Source organism: Bos mutus, chromosome 9, assembly GCF_027580195.1.
Source record: "Bos mutus isolate GX-2022 chromosome 9, NWIPB_WYAK_1.1, whole genome shotgun sequence".
Lineage (NCBI taxonomy): Eukaryota > Metazoa > Chordata > Mammalia > Artiodactyla > Bovidae > Bos > Bos mutus.
Genome location: NC_091625.1, coordinates 35,643,844 through 35,650,049, shown reverse-complemented (window position 1 = coordinate 35,650,049; position 6,206 = coordinate 35,643,844). Strand labels below are relative to the sequence as shown.

Sequence of the window (6,206 nt, the reverse complement as noted above, 5' to 3'; positions counted from 1 at the left end):
TATTGACAAATTATATACATATATGTGTGTACCTATATTAATTATATATAGTTGAGTGTACTATGGTCACTTACATTTCTAATCATTTCTGAAAGGAAAAAGGTAACCTCCAAAATTAAAATTTCTGTAGTGTGGCATTTTGCCTTGAGTCTTGCTTTTTTCCAGTGCTGTAGTCTATTTTGGTAAATGCACTAAGATGACTAAAAGAGTGTGCAACAAATCTTACGTGAAAGTAGGGCAGGCTGTTCTCACCTAGAGTCAGGCAGGCTGCACTGCCTAGCAGGTAAGACCATATGATGCAGCGTCAGATTGCCACAGCTTCATCACTTCCTAGTTGTGTGAATTTGACAAACTATTTAAACATTGTGAACCCCAAGTTCTGCATCTATAGAATGGGGGTAAAAAAACATCTATTTCTTAGAGTTGTTATGAAGTTAGATGAGTTAATAAATGTACAACATTTAGAATACTTTCTATCAGACAGTAAATACTCAGTACATTTTAATTATTACCATTCTCAGATTTTACAGCCTAGGTGTTCACTGATGCTGTATACCGGTGGCTCAGATGGTAAAGAATCTTCCTGCAGTGCAGGAGACCCAGGTTCGATTCATGGGTCAGGAAGATCCCCTGGAGAAGGGAATGGCAACTCACTCCAGTATTCTTGCTATATGACTCTTTTACTCTGTTTTCTACCACCTGTCTGTTGCCTCTCCAAAGCTCTTATTTTTCCCCTCATATTTCTCTTTCCATCTTTTCCTTCACTGGAAACAGATGAAATCTTGATTGTACAAGCTGAAAAGCAGGTCTCTTCTTACCTCACCAGGCTACAAGTGGGAGCTGAACTGTTTAAGCATGAATGATGGAATTGAACTGATGTGAGCAAATTTCATATGTCTCAGTGTTATTTGTGGTGTCAGATACATTTGTAGAATGCTTCCATTTGAAACGTCCTCTTAGGTTAAATTAAAGGTTATAAGTGATGCTCACAGCCCTCTGCCTCAAGCACTTTATAAATAGTGTAACTTCTGATAAAACTTCAAGTGTTTAACTAACTGCCTAGATATTTTGGACAATCATAGGTATACAGCAGCCATTTTAATAATAACACCATCCCTGTCTTACTGGCACTTCCATATCACCTATCCTTTCACACATTGTTTTTCCTCAAAGAATACATTACCTTCTATTGTATATTTTGTTTGTTTATTTAATTTTTAAACTTTCCATCTCTACCCACTGGAATGTAACTTTCATAAGAATGGTGATTTATGCCTGTTTTCTTTATCAGTATATTCCCTCAATCTCAGAAAGGCTTCTGGCACGTAATAGGTATATCAAGTTAACAAAGCCTCTAATTGACAAAAATCAGTTTATTTTTCATAAGAACTTTACACTTTCTTTTCCTCATCTCATATGAGAGTTATTCATTCATTCACTTGCTATTACTCAATATTGTTGATATCAAATCCATGCCCAAAACTGAACTCCTAACCTTTCCTGTGAAATTACTCCATTCACTTCTTCCCAATCTGAGTGAAATTCAAGCTATTCTTCCAGTTGCTTAGATCAAAAAATCTTGGGTCATTTTTGACCTGTTTTTTCCCTCATGTATCCTCTCCAAAAGCAAATGCTTTTGACTCTATCTTCAAAATATTTCTGGAATTTAAACATCTGTTATCATTTCTATTGCTTTCATAGTGGTGGCCTGCGGGGAGCGAGCTCCCCCCCTGGCAAAGGTCATGAGGAAGGAGGCTTGGCATACGCAAAGGCGGGATCAAGCCTCAGGAGTCTCCCTGGAAATTCTCGAGCAATCTACCCCCAAAACCAGAGTCTGCCTACTTTCTGCTTTGTGCTTTCACCTACACCTCTGACTTTACGGGGGGCTGTCCCCCACTACCTCTCTGAAAAAAGAGTTAGCTTACAGTTCCAGTTAATAATTCCTGGGTGTGACAGTGTTTAACCTACAAACTCCTTTGGAAATCCTCTAGCCTGCCTGAATAGGTTTTTCCCGCCACATGTGATTGTTCAGAGCCTCCCAACTGTGAGAGGCAGGAGATGTTCTAAACTGTCTAAACACAGATTCTTTTGAGTAGTTAAAAGATTGATTAGAAATTGTATTGGTGAAGGGATTTTCACTTGTTGGGCCAATGTTTGCTGCTAAGTTTCCATATCCCTTACCTGCTGTGTCCCTGGCAGTGTGTTGATTAATATAATTGGTGTAAGTAGTAGCTTTAATGTTTGTAACCTGGGACCCTTGAGTTAATTCTTTTTCTTGTTATAGCCCACCACACCTTTGCTCTGTAGGAATGCAACTTTATCTAATGCTTTTGGAGGGTGGCTCCTGACCAATCACCTTTAGAGAAAAATAAGTTTTCTGAAGAAAAGGTCTTAAAATGTTAACAGGCCTCCAGGCCAGAAGATGATGCAAATCACCTAAGCTTTTGCATATGATAAGTTTGCAGGAAGAAAGCCTGGCTTGCTGCCTGACTCTACCCCTTCCCCCATTATCCTCTATGCATAACTTAAGGTATAAAAACTACTTTGGAAAATAAAGTGCGGGCCTTGTTCACCAAAACTTGGTCTCACCATGTCGTTCTTTCTCTTACCTTCTGGCTGAATTATTCAGCCTCTTTTCTCCACTGAATTTCCTCACTGAGCTATCCTTATTTCAGCCTCTTTTCTCCACTGAATTTCCTCACTGAGCTATCCTCATTCTATTACTCTTTATATCCTTAATTAACGTTTAATTAAGCAATTGTTTCCTGATCCTCACCGACGCCGTCCCCGCTTCGAATTCCCTGGATCCACGGGGGCTGGACCCCGGCAGTGGCCAGCATCTTCTCTTGTCTCAGTTCAGTTCAGTTCAGTCGCTCAGTCATGTCCAACTCTTTGCGACCCCATGAATTGCACGCGAGGCCTCCCCTGTCCATCACCAACTCCCGGAGTTCACTCGGACTCACGTCCATTGAGTTGGTAATACCATCCAGCCATCTCATCCTCTGCCATCCCCTTCTCCTCCTGCCCCCAATGCCTCCCAGCACCTGAGTCTTTTCCAATGAGTCAACTCTTTGCATGAGGTGGCCAAAGTACTGGAGTTTCAGCTTCAGCATCATTTCTTCCAAAGGAATCCCAGGGCTGATCTCCTTTAGAATGGACTGGTTGGATCTCCTTGCAGTCCAAGGGACTCTCAAGAGTCTTCTCCAACACCACAGTTCAAAAGCATCGATTCTTCTAGGTTATTGCAAAATATACCTAATTAGTCTCCCTGATTCCATTTTTTTTCCTGGACAGATTTAGCTGTTAGATTCTTTTAGTCAGAACAACACACAAAGACCTTTAAGGATTTATAAGATCAATTTCAGTGCTTGAATCATCTCTTAGTAAATTAATCACTCATCTAAATTTCAGCCGTGTTGGATTCTCTTCCGTTCTTGGATTTTACCATGCACACTCCATCTCAGGGCTATTTTGTTGTCTTCTCCCTTGGGGTGGCATGCTGTTCTTCCAGACATTGCAGGAAATGTCTTCTGATGACTTTTAGACAATATATTCTCTTTATTTGCAAAGTGAAATAGAAATTTCCTTTATATTTTTATGGCCTTGTAGCAATGATACACTTTAATGTTGGTTAGGTTATACATTATTCAGGTCCTAAAACTGTACTAGAGAAAACTGTAAATGATTATGTGGGGAAAAAAAAAAGGCTCAAATGGTCAAATATGTCGTGTGTAATATAAACCAAATGATGGCTTCCCGGGTGGCTGCATAGGTAAAGAATCCTCCTGCAGTGCAGGAAATACAGGAGACAAGGGTTCAGACCCTGGGTCAGGAAGATCCCCTAGAGCAGGAAATGGCAACCCACTCCAGCGTTCTTACTGGAAAAGCCCCACAGAGGAGCCTGATGGGCTACAGTCCATGGGGTCACAAGGAGTCAGAAAGGACTGAAGCAACTGAGCACTCATGAGCTTGCACTCAAGGAAAATCTGTGATAACTTGTTTCACTAACTGGATCTATGTTTCTCATGCTTGATACAATGTCTGCCAGCTTCTAAAAGCATACACTAGCTCCTCTAGATTGATTTCCTCTTTCTTTATCAGTTATTGAACAATTGGCCACCAGAGTGTAGAATTGATGAACTGCTTTATGCAGTTATTTGACAAATGAAAATCAGAATCTATGGAAGATAATGTTTTGCTGCTGGTGTCAACATGGACAGACTAACAATTTCAGAGTTTGTGAGAGTTTTATGATTGGTAGTGCAGTATATTATTGAGGATAATCTCCAGAGTCAAAGAGCCTAGATTTGACGTCCATTTAACCACTTACTGGGCTTCCCAGGTGGTTCAGTGGTAAAGAGAGCTGCATGAGATGCAGGCTTGATCTGTGGGTCAGGAAGATCCTCTGGAGTAGGAAATGCAACCTACTTCAGTATTCTTGCCTGGAAAATTCCATGGACAGGGGAGTCTGGCAGGCTACAGACCATGGGGTTGCAAAGAGTTGGACACAACTGAGTGCACACACATAAATACACACACACCCTCTTACTATCTGTGCACTCATGCCAGTTGTTTAAACTCTTTGTTTCTTTGTTTCTATTAAATGAGAATAATAATAGTAACTTCCTCAGGAGATTCTTAAGAAAATCACAAGTGAGTTAATAAATGCAATTCTCTTAAATAGCGCTGACCTACATAGATACATACTCAGAAAATGTTATTTATTACTCTGTTCCACTTCTCTTTCCTTCTGAATAATATTCTTTGGTGGGGAAAATGTAGATGCATCTGAGAGTCTGTTAACTTCGTTTCACTCATAAAAATGTGAATGCGAATGCATGTCGCTCAGTCGTGTCCGACTCTTTGCGACCCCGTGGACTGTAGCCTACCAGGGTTCTCCGTCCATGGAATTCTCCAGGCAAGAATACTGGAGTGGGTTACCATTTCCTTCTCCAGGGGATCTTCCCAACCCAGGGATTGAACCCAGGTCTCCTGCATTGGAGGCAGATGCTTTAACCTCTGAGCCACCAGGGAAGCCCACACACAAAAGCTGTACTCAAACACATACACACAAAATTTTATATACAGTTCCCATAGGTTTACAGAGGCCCCTGAAGCTCACTCTTATAATAAATGACTAAATGTCTCTATGCATGTGTGCTCAGTCCTGTCTGACTCTTTGTGAACTCCTGGACACCAAGAAGCCTGCCAGGCTCCTCTGTCCAATCACATCAGTAATCACGTTATATGACTAGACTAAGCACAACAGTTAAAATACAGAGATTTCAATATTGACTAAAAAAGCAAGATCCAAACATATATGATATGCCATCTAAAGAAAACCCACTTTAAAAATCAAGTTATTGATCATTTAAATTGAAAAAGGTGAAAAAAGTATATGGGAAAGATTAACTCAGGAGATCTGCATTGTTCAAACCCTGCAATTCCAAAAGAAGTCTTTTTGTCATTATTGGCCTTTGGGTGGTGGAGTAGGGTGGGGGAATGGGGGAGTTGGGTGGTGGCTTCTGGGCAATGAGCTCTTTTAATGTTCTTGCTGAAAAAAGGGTATAGTTTTGGGCCTGCAACCTTGGCTATGCTGAATTAGTTGCCTTAGATAGTTACGCTAGCAATGTGATTTATGGTGAATATCTACTTTCGCTCTGAATTTCTGGATCTTGAGGAATTAAGGTCAGTCAAATGAAGATCATGGCATCTGGTCCCATCACTTCATGGCAAATAGATGGGGAAACCATGGAAACAGTGAGAGACTTTATTTTCTTGGGCTCCAGAATTACTGCAGATGGTGACTGCAGCCATGAAATTAAAAGACACTTGCTCCTTGGAAGAAAAGCTATGACCAACCTAGACAACATATTAAAAAGCAGAGACATTACTTTGCCAACAAAGGTCCATATAGTCAAAGCTATGTTTTTTCCAGTAGTCATGTGTGGGTGTGAGAGAAAAGAAAGCTGAAAGCTAAAGAATTGATGCTTTTGAACTGTAGTAGTTGGAGAAGACTCTTGAGAATCACTTGGAGAGCAAGGAGATCAAACCAGTCAATTCAAAAGGAAGTAAACTCTGAATATTCATTGGAAGGACTGATGTTGAAGCTGAAGCCCCAATATTTTGGCTACCTGATGTGAAGAGATGACTCATTGGAAAGGAACCTGATGCTGGGAAAGAGTAAGGGCAGGAGAAGAAAGGAG

The 6,206-nt window shown here is 40.7% G+C and overlaps 1 non-coding gene across 1 annotated transcript; it reads right to left on the bottom strand.

Annotated features, from left to right (window-relative positions):
* Window positions 1-4,962: 4,962 nt before the first annotated feature.
* TRNAW-CCA (transfer RNA tryptophan (anticodon CCA)) lies at window positions 4,963-5,034 on the bottom strand. Its single transcript has one exon. It is a non-coding gene; the product is annotated as a tRNA-Trp (tRNA).
* Window positions 5,035-6,206: the final 1,172 nt, after the last annotated feature.